This window comes from Balaenoptera borealis, assembly GCF_965194805.1.
Source record: "Balaenoptera borealis genome assembly, chromosome: 16".
Lineage (NCBI taxonomy): Eukaryota > Metazoa > Chordata > Mammalia > Artiodactyla > Balaenopteridae > Balaenoptera > Balaenoptera borealis.
The window spans coordinates 8,262,315-8,273,415 of NC_138872.1; positions in this window are offsets into that span (position 1 = coordinate 8,262,315).

Consider the following 11,101-nt stretch of genomic DNA (forward strand, 5'->3'; position numbering starts at 1 on the left):
GTCTCTTATGGAGGAAGGAGGTTCCTGGGCTGGACCAGCAGGTCAAAGACGTTGTCTTCCTGTGTTCAGACTTCTTTAATAAAATACCACAGACCGGGTGGCTTATAAACAATAGAAATCTATCTCTCACAGTCCTGGAAGCTGGAAGTCTGAGATCTGGGCAACAGCATGGTCAGGTGCGGGCTGGTTCACAGCCAGCACCTTCTGGCTGGGTCCTCACACGGAGGAAGGGGTGAGGGAGCTCTCTGGTGTCTCTTTTGTAAGGGCACTAAATCCCTCTCGTGAAAGCTCCACCCTCCTGAACTCCACACCTCCCAAAGGGCCCACCTCCTAAGACATCACATTGGGCATTGGGATTTCAAGCTATGAATCTGGGGAGTGCGGAGGGACACAAACATTCAGACCAAAGCAGAAGTTACGGCTCCCAGCTGGATATGCTGTCGTTCTTGGCCTTCCCTTTATCATCACAAGATGGCTATTGCATCCTCAAGCGTCACGTCTTTATCCAAGAGGTGCACAGGCAGAGGGAAAAGGGGTCAGCACGTACCTTATGCACGTCAGCTTATGCTTCCTCTGAGTCGCTGTCCTGTGCTCTCTCACTCTTGCTTTCTCTCGCTCTCAAGGAGAAATGTATTTCCCAGAATCTCCTAGCCCCCTTGCCTTTATGTCTGTCTTACACCCACCTCAACCACTGGCAGAAGCTACAGGATTAATGATTACCTTGAACAATGAGGACTAACTCCTCGAGGCTGGAAATATGGCTGCCGAAAAAGAAAACTAGGCTGGGTTTCTGGAAACAAGGAAGGGGAAGAAGGAAGTAAGGGCTGTTGGATTGGCGGCCAACGGTGTCCTCTCCTTGGGAGTTCAGTCATCATATGGGGCTGTTCAAAGGGCTGGGTCAGCTAGGGGCTGGGCAGATAAGGAGAGCGTCATTGAACCTGGACAGATGGACGGTGGGCAGAACCGCCCCCAACCTTAGTGCTGAATTGGCTCCCTCTGCTTCGGAAGTCTTCCTTCTTGCTCCATTTCCCGCCATCCCTACCCCCTTGGCTCCCCAGCCCACAGTATCCTTTGAGCTAATCTCCTTTCCTGCAGGAAAACCAGTGCTGCACGTGCAAGTGGGGACTTTCAAGTCTTCTACTAAGCATCCTCTCATTCCGTAATATTGAGTGTTTCCAACATTTGCTTCTGTTTTTTTTCTCCAGCTTGAGCATGTGTCCGTACTTGTTTGGACTAACGAAAGAAAGAAGCCTGGGGTACAAATGAAAACAACGGGAGACTGCAGGTCAGGAAGGTAAAGCCCAATAAGCACTTGAAAATACTATCCCCAAGGGATGAATGAACACATTCCCTTATACCAGGTTGAAAACTGGCCACCCAGTGACTGGATGCAAGATATGGGTTGTTTTCGGTTGCTTTTTTCTTTTGACCCATACAGTATTTTTTTTAATTGAACCAACATTTGAAACTTAGGAGATTTCACTCAACAATGTTAGAGTTTTTATAGAAACAGACTCACAGACTTAGAGAACTTATGGTTACCAGGGGGGAAGGGTGGGGTGGAAGGGATAGATTGTGAGTTTGCGATTGACATGTACACACTGCTATATATACATATTTTTTTTTAATTTATTTTATTTATTTATTTATTTTTGGCTGCATTGGGTCTTTTGCTGCTGCGCGCGGGCTTTCTCTGGTTGCGGCGAGCGGGGGCTACTCTTCGTTGCGGTGCGTGGGCTTCTCATTGCAGTGGCTTCTCTTGTTGCGGAGCACGGGCTCTAGGTGCGCAGGCTTCAGTAGTTGCGGCACGTGGGCTCAGTAGTTGTGGCTCGCGGGCTCTAGAGCGCAGGCTCAGTAGTTGTGGTGCAGGGGCTCAGCTGCTCTGCGGCATGTGGGATCTTCCCTGACCAGGGCTCGAACCCATGTCCCCTGCATTGGCAGGTGGATTCTTAACCACTGGGCCACCAGGGAAGCCCCACACTGCTATCCTTAAAATGGATAACCAACAAGGACCTACTGTATAGCACAGGGAACTCTGCTCAATATTATATAACAACCTAAATGGGAAAAGAATTTGAAAAAGAATAGATACATGTATATGTATAAATGAATCACTCTGCTGTACACCTGAAACTATCACAACGCTGTTAATCAACTATACTCCAATATAAAATAGAAAGTTTAAAATAATAATAATAATAACAAATAGAGTTTTATTTTGCTCGAGCTTGTAAAAGCAGCGTCCCGGTGACCTTCAGCCCCCATTCCTGCGTGCCAGCAGCTGCTGGTGCTGATTGGACGTGGCCCATTTAGCTCACAGGCCCTCTCCAGGGTCCCCACAGGTCCCTACCTGCCTCATCTGTGTGCTTCCCTGTCAGGTCCTCCAGGCATATGAACTTGGCTATCCCCAGGCTTCTGGTCTAACAGATCTGAATGAGGGGATTTGTGCGTGCCTTTGTTTGAGACCTGTCCCATGCTAGATGCTCTTGCAAAAAGAAAGCTGAATCCAACAAGGTGCTCTGCAGCAGGGAGCTTACAGTTGGCACACGTACATCGCCACAGATCAGAGCACCTGGGGCTGCAGCCCTGAGACCACGCTGAGGGTCCTGGGGAAGGAGAGCTTGTGTCTGGCTGGAGCAGCCAATGAAGCCTCTGGAACTGATCAATAAGGGCAGGTGCTAGGCAGTGGGGCTACAGCACTGAAAAAAATAGACAAAATGCCCTGTTATATGCGGCTTACATTCTAGTGATGGGAGACAGACCATGCTCAAAATATGTAAGTACATTATACAGTATGTTAGAAGGTGTTATTAATGTGGTTTTAATAGCTATAACAAGAACACATAAAATAATAATAAAAGACTATGTAACTACCAGTATGAAAACTCCATGAGGAAGATACAAGGATAGAAACGGCAAGTATGTTGAGGGGGAAAAGCAAAAAACAAAAACCTCTATTTGAATTGACATGTAAGCTACAAAATTGTCCAGACACGTCCCAGCTTAATTTAGATTCTGTCACAAAGCGATAATGAGCTCATTTCATAGCCGTACGTGCATGAGTGCCCTCCAAAACCTGCAACATCCGTGCCAGGCTCCCGATTCTAAGACTTCAAAGGGAAGTCTTGATGGGATGAGCCTTCCACGGGGAGCCAAGAGGAGTGAGGGGCAAAGAGAAGCCAATCCCTATGATCGCGTGGTAATTTACTCATTGCCTGCAGGGGGCGCCCGAGGATCGTGGTAGCCTTCCCCAGACCTGAGTCACTCAAGTCCACCTTGGTAGTTTATGCCAAAACACCAACAGAACTAATTTTTTTCTTAATTTAAACAAATAATCTGTCTTTAAAATTTAGAATAAGTATATTTTAAAAGAGCATTTAAACATCTCTGACTTAAAGTGAAAACCAGTTTCACCTGCTAAAGGAGCAGATCTTAAGCAAATCTCCACTCTGGGAGACTCAGAAGAAATTCTTTCAGCTGAGATTTGATCCAAGCGTGGAGGGGAACTAGGGCCAGGGCTGCCTCGAGAGTGAGTGCCTCCTTAAATTCTCCACCTCTAGGCCTCTCGAATGCTTGGCCCTAATCCCTTGGGGAGGCAAGATGTCCCCTCCTCCCTGCCCCCCGCTGTCGAGGGGGTGGCAGCAGCTCCCAAGGCCCACAGGGACCTGGCAGGAAATGTAAATTGAGTGAAGCCCATTAGCGAGGGACCACTCCATCCACGGGGACTCAAAGCCACTAGAAGTTCCCCTTTTTACCAGAAATATGGATTTTCTTTTTTTTTTTACACGAAGTCTCCTGATGTTGAACTCTTCACTCAAATCTCTTTTCAAATAAATTCTAAACTTCCATTTGTACCAACCAGATGGAGAGCTCAGGCCACCCACCCATTTGTGACCTCTGGTAAACCTCGCCAGGTGCACATCTTCTGGAATGTTCTTAGGACCAAATTTTCCATCCCTAAATGCATTTTCATGGATCAGGGACTCCATCTCTTACTGGAAAATGTCCTCCCTAGGCTGTCTGATTACTCTCTCCTGAATTCACCTCCTTCCTGCCTTGTTCCGTGATCATGAACTTCCTGTGTCCCTGCATGACTCTTGACACCCAAGGATGTCTTTAAATCTATCTTAAGATGTAATCCAACTCCTAAAGCCTTCCTTGGTTCTTGCTAACCTCTTCCATCTTTAAATTCTGCCCTTTTGGGAATTCCTTGGCAGTCCAGTGGTTAGGAGTCAGAGCTTTTAATGCCGAGGGCCTGGATTCGATCCCTCATCAGGGAACTAAAATCCCATATGCCATTCAGCGTGGCCAAGAAAAAAAAATAAAATTAAAATGTCACAATCTTGATTTTTTTAAAAAATAAATTAATAAAAAATAAATTCTGCACTTGTTACACGATTTGGTACTTTTCTAAGCTACAACCGTATATGCCTTACCTTCTCTATCTTGTACTTCTTTTGACTCTTCTTCTTGGGTAATATAGTCAGTTTGGACTTGGCTAAGCCATTTTGTAAATGCTTTTATCACTCCCCTGCTTGAAATTCTTCACTGCCTTCTCGTTGCTCTTAGTTTATAGTTTTCTTACCAGGGTCTAGCCTCCTCTCAGACTCATTTCATACTGTTTTTCCCTTCGCTCACTATTCTCCATCCCCTTGGGCCTCCGTTCTGTGAATGCTGCCTGGTCCCTTCTGCCTCAGAGCCTTTGCCCTTGCTAGTCCTGCCGCCTTCCGGGCCTTCTTTCCTGTTATTCACCTGGCTAAAGTCTACTCATCCTCAACACTCAACCTCTGTGTCACTCCATCAGGGAAGCTCTCCTTTAACACGTCTACCACCCAGAAAGAGCAGTATCTCCCATTTAAGCACCCTTGTAGCCCTCCCCAGCACATTTCGTTTTGAACTCTGTCTCCTCGTTATACTAGGAGCACCAAGGGAAACAAACCATGCTTGTTCCTTCATCTCTGTAATCACAACACCAACAGGGAAGTAGGTGCTTGACAAATATTAGCTAATGAATAAATAAATATGTGTATGAATGAGTGACTATGTATTTAGGAATTCATACAGTAATATATAATACAATACAGCTGTTGATGAATTAATTCAGTAACAATGTACAAAAGTCCATAGGGTATTTCCACTCACCTTTTTTTTTTGCTAGTATATCTAGTAAAACAACATACCTCACAAATTGTGATCATGTGGACTCATTGCCTGAATAGCTCTTTCCTCCAGGTGGGTTGTGACTCCAGAATCTGACATTTTTACTTTTCTCTTTGCAAACCCTCAGGAACTGTCCACATTCTCGTCTACACTCCACAAAGCAAGACTGCACAAAAGCAAGGAACACTCTCTGTCTTGGGGCCAAAATATAACCACCTCTCACTAGTTTGAATTCTCAACTTAGTTTTTACTGGAAAAAAAGCATTAACATTTTTCCAGAGCCCTCCAGTGCACTGGCTTAAGGCCTTTATAAAATAGGCCATGAACCAAACTGTTTATTTCAAGGGTACACGCTTATAGAGATTTTGATATTGAGAAAGGAGTCAGAACTTGTTATAAGGAGCAGTCACAGCATATCTTCAAATTAAAATATAAATTCCCTAGTGTGATTCATTCAACAAGGATTCGCCCAGAACCTGGGTTGCCCTCAGCATTGAGCCAGGCAACCTCTTCACACAGATGCTGCTCATAAAAGGATCTGTTTTGCAATGAAGTGGGCACCTTACGTATTTGTGACCATCTGGTAACTCTTGAATACGTTTCTCTCTATTTGGGGGAATTTCCAGGTCATGGGTGTCAACTCTCCATTCTAGAAGTCAGAACTCAATTTCCTAGCATTCCTTAAGCTAGGATGCACGTCTGTGGATTTAGGTCCAGCCGATCAGACTCACCAGTGGGAGATTTTGCTCTAAGAGGACCAATGAGAAGAGGTGCCAGGTGCCTGGGGAACCCACTCCTGGTGATGAGGATAGTCCTGCAGAGGAAGCTGGGGCTCTCTGAAGCAGCAGGAAGACAGTCCTAGTAGAAGCCCTGGCCTTAGTGACTCAGGCTCGGACGTGCTGAGATTGTAGCAGCCAGCAGTCCTGCAAGGTCATTTCAATGTCGTCCCTAGATGTTTGCCTCCACCGTGGATTCCTCTGCCCTTACAAAGAGTCTGTGTGCCTTCTGACCCCCTTTTCCAAATTCTCCATCTGCTGAATCTACTACAGGGGTTATGTTATTTGCCACAAAGAACCTAAAGAGATGTTATCTTTAGAGAAAAGTTATTCCTTTGTTATTGTAAGTTCAGCCAAGACAATCATGAAGGGATGGAAAGACAAAAGCCTGTAATATTCTCTAGGCTGTTTTGCGGTGCTGCTGATGTGATAACTACACAGGTGAAATTCTATCTGAAAATAAAAAACTATTGGCGTACGCCAATTACAGTCAGGGACCTTGTGCTGACTTTTAAGGTTTTTTATCGTACATATCACACACTCAAGTAACCTGTAGGTTGCATTTGTGTTACACTGACACAGACTTTAACGAAGAGGCAAGGCTGAGGGGATGACAAAACCACACAAAGTCAACCGCAAGCCCCCAGACCAGCACACCACCCACCACTACCAAGTAATAATCAGCTATATGGGTTACATGTGTAAACGGAAAAAACAATCAAGAGAGAGAAGTAATACCTCAGCTGCTGCTTATAAAGCCTCGAAAGGCAGCATGACTAATCTCTTTGGAGAAACCTGGTTCGTTTTTGGCGATAAGCAAAGGATAAGATGGAGGATGTCAGGGCAAACATTCCTGTCAATCATTGATGTCTCTTTAGTCTTTCTTGGAGCAAAATACTTTCAGGCACTAAGGCTGAAGACAGGAACAAAAAAGCAGCCCCTGCCCTCATGCTCATACACGGCCACCAGGGAAGAGAGATGGTTGCTTAGAAATGCTTAGAAAGCAGCTTAAGAAAATGAATGAGCACTTTTATTGTTTGAAGAATAATTCTATTCCTGGCCACCTATTCTGAGAAAATAAGTCTACAACCAGAAATAGACTCTTTGCACAAGAGTGGTATTAAAGCAGTTCGTTTATAAAAATGAAGCATTTGAACTACCCTGTGTTCAGCCTATAAGATACCCACAGTGACATGCATTTATCACAATGACAGTTTTGAAAAGTAGTGACATGGAAAACCATGCTGAAAACCAGGTAGGATGCAAAATTCCAGTTCCAATTTTATTCTTAAAAACGTATCTTATAGATATAGGTAGATATACTTGGAAAAATATAGAAATGAAACCCATAAAAATGTTGCTATATAATAGTGATTTGATAACTAGGTGTCAGGGATTAAAGGTGACTTTACTTTGCATCTTTACAATTTTCTATATTTTCTAAATTTTTGAAAGTGAATGTGGATTACTCTTATATTCATGTAGAAATCAATATTAATATTAGCTGATACATAATAATGTAAGATGTAATGGTAAGTGATAAAAGCAAGCTATAAAATGGACATGATGATTCTGACTAGAATTTTAAAATCTACCCATAGCTAGAATACATAGGAAGAAATGTATAAAACTATTCTCAGTAGTTGTCACCAGGTGGTGACATGAAATGCAATTATTTTTTCTTATTTGTACTTTCTCAGGTTTCATTTAATGATTATGATCACTTTAATAATATTTGGGAAACTTCTTTTTAAAAGACATGCCTGTGCTATTAACCTTCTCAATAAAGATAAAAAAGGTTAGGTAATTCCCACATTCCACCAATCACAGGACCTCAATCATCAGAAGCAAAGGATTTAAATCTAAATAGGTTCTCAGCATTATTGCCCTGAGTTTCTGAGAAGGAACAAGAAGCTTTCTGAGATATTAAACAGTTAACTACATTTTTTAAATTTTTCTGTAAATTTATCTTTAATGTGATGAGCACAAATCTCATAAAACATGATTGCTATAAGAAATTACAGGGACTTCCCTGGTGGCACAGTGGTTAAGAATCCGCCTGCCAATGCAGGGGACACGGATTCAAGCCCTGGTCCAGGAAGATCCCACATGCCACAGAGCAACTAAGCCCGTGCACCACAACTACTGAGCCTGCACTCCAGAGCCCGCGAGCCACAACTACTGAGCCCGCGTGCCACAACTACTGAAGCCCGCTCACCTAGAGCCCATGGTCCACAACAAGAGAAGCCACCGTAGTGAGAAGCCTGCGCACCACAGTGAAGAGTAGCCCCCGCTCGCTGCAACTAGAGAAAGTCTGTGTGCAGCAACGAAGACCCAACACAGCCATAAATAAATATATTAAAAAAAAAAAAAGAAATTACATTTATTCACTTAATCTGTAAATATGTTTGCTATATAAGAAATTATTTTGCCAACTTAACCTGTAACTAAATCTATGAACTTTTAATAATTAGCCCAATATTTAAAAGAAAGATGTAGAGATATAGATATAATAGATAACTCTTCTCTTGTTTGTAAGAACACTTCAGAGCAGCACTATTTATGATAGCTAAGACATGGAAGCAACCTAAGTGTCCATCAACAGACAAATGGATAAAGAAGATGTGATATATATATGCACAATGGAATATTACTCAGCCATGAAAAGAATGAAATTTTGCCATTTGCAATAACATGGATGGACCAGGAGGGTATTATGCTTAGTGAAATAAGTCAGAGAAAGACAAATATTATATGATATCACTTATATGCGGAATCTTAAAAAATGATGCAAATGAACTTATTTACAAAACAGAAACAGACTCACAGACATAGAAAACAAACTTATGGTTGCCAAAGGGGAAAGGTGGAGGGAGGGATAAATTAGGAGTATGGGATTAACAGATACACTACTGTACATACAAAATAGGTAAACAGCAAGGACTTACTGTATAGCACAGGGAACTGTCTTCAATATCTTGTAATAACCTATAATGGAAAAGAATCTGAAAAAGAATATATATTATTCTTTCTATATACTGAAGCACTTTGCTGTACACCTGAAACTAACATAATATTGTAGATCAACCATACTTCGTTAGAAAAAAAAAGAAAGCTTCAGACTCAGTCTTGTTTTCTCCAATACACTGCTCAGAATTAAGGGTGCCTCTAGCAGATTCAAATCCAAACACAGAACAAATACCATAATAATGTAGTTAAGAGTGAGTTGCTCTTGTGGATGTGCATGTAAATTAAAGCGGGTTCATTGAAGTGTCTTCACAGAAGTGAAGCTGAGGAATGGAGAGAGATGACACAGGGCCTGAGTTTGAAAAAGTGTTTCCCTGCTCAAACTGAGCTAAGCTATCTCTCCTCCTGAACATTTCGATGACATGAGTCAACAAGTTCATTATTTGCCTATGAAACTTTGGTTTAGCTTTCTGTGATTTCTAATCAAAAGAGTGTCCAATGATATATTCTGGCTACATCAGTGTCTTAACAGAGCCTGGGACAAGGGCTTGCTGCAGGGAGTCGATCTGGGGAGGTGGCCCTGAGGAGGTAGGAGCTGGGGCTCAGAAAATGTTAAAAGGCAAGGACGGGAAGCTTTTCCAAGGGCTGGTCACCAAGCTGGTTACCCTGTGGGTAACTGGAGATTATTCCTCTTGGGAACTCTTTGGAGAAATCGTGCACCATGTGTCTCAGAATTGTTCTCGCCATAGAGATGGCATTTATCCACCCATCCTTATTTGGTCAAGGGTTGTCCTGCGGTGTCAACTCCCTTGCACTTCCAGGATTGTTCTTACATCGTTAATGGCTGTGAGAGCTCCCTGTACCCTGTAGCCAACAGAAAAGCCCCAAGAGGTGAGGCAGAGCTGAGGTAAGATGCACCTGTGCAGAGCTCACTGTCAGCTCAATGGCCAGAGTAAAAAGACAGGTCAAGGAAAATACAACAAGGCATTAAAGATACCCAACACCACTAATACCAGTTATCAGCAGGACACATTGGTCCTCTAAGATTGGACTCTACCATTTTTTACGAGCCCAGAAAAAAACAGGGCTGAATCCAGTGGATGGAGCCCAACCAGGATTAAATATTGATGTCTCCCACCACTATTACGTAAGACTATTAAATAATTCCCTTTCGGAAGTTTCCCAAAGTCTTAGGGAATTGTTTGATCTTAGGGATCAAAGTCTTAGAGAATTGTTCTGTTGCAGAACTGAGTCAGACCAGGTGTGTGTGCGTACAAGTGGGCTTTCCCCTGAAATGAATGGATGGCCTCACTGCCGTTCCTCGCTGGAAGAGATGGTCCTGGATCTGACAAATGAGAGCGAGGGAGGTCAGCTTCAGATCAGGTGAAGAAAAACCTTATTTTTCTCACCTTGACCCAGAATTTAAGGAGATGAGGGAAGCAGGAGTGATCCTGGCCTTCCTCACTCCCTCATTCATTCACCACATACTTACTGAATGTTACCAGGACGCACCACCTCATTTGCAGTGCTCAGTGCAAAACGAAAATGGGGGAACCCCTTGTTCAAACATTATTAAGAATTTCAATATGGCAACAGCAGAGCATTAAACCAAGTGTGGGAATCTTCTGAATGAGGGGCGCTGTGTGACTGCACAGGGCACACGTGACCCCTGAATGTCATCTGTGGGTCAGACATTGTGCAAAGTTTCAGGCATATGCTGGCAAACAAAGCACATATGGCACCTGTCCCCATGGGGCTTCAAGTCCAGGCTAGGATTTATGTTGTTCCTTCCATCAGGATCCTTTCCTGGGTATCTTTCACAGTTTGAGCTCTTGCTATAGTGAGTTTGATTCTAGTAATTAAATACTTTTTCATGCAGCCTCTTCCCTAAACCTCTGGAGCCCAAATGAAGAATCAATGATCCATTCCAGTGCGGGGTGTGGGCACAGATGGCTATGTCAAGGGTGGTCAGGTGTGTCTCTGGGAAGCACGTTGGTCTCCAAGGAGCAGCTTCCTAAGGGATTGTCAAGTATAGTTTTAACATTAGCAGCAGTTGATTTATAATCTGATTTACAACCCAACTGCTGAGTTTTCTGTGACTCCATGGAGTTCCCAGCTCACCACGTAGGACGTTCCCACCACTTCTTATGGCCTTCAGACCTGAGCACGTAACATAGCTACCCCATCCGCACAGGCTC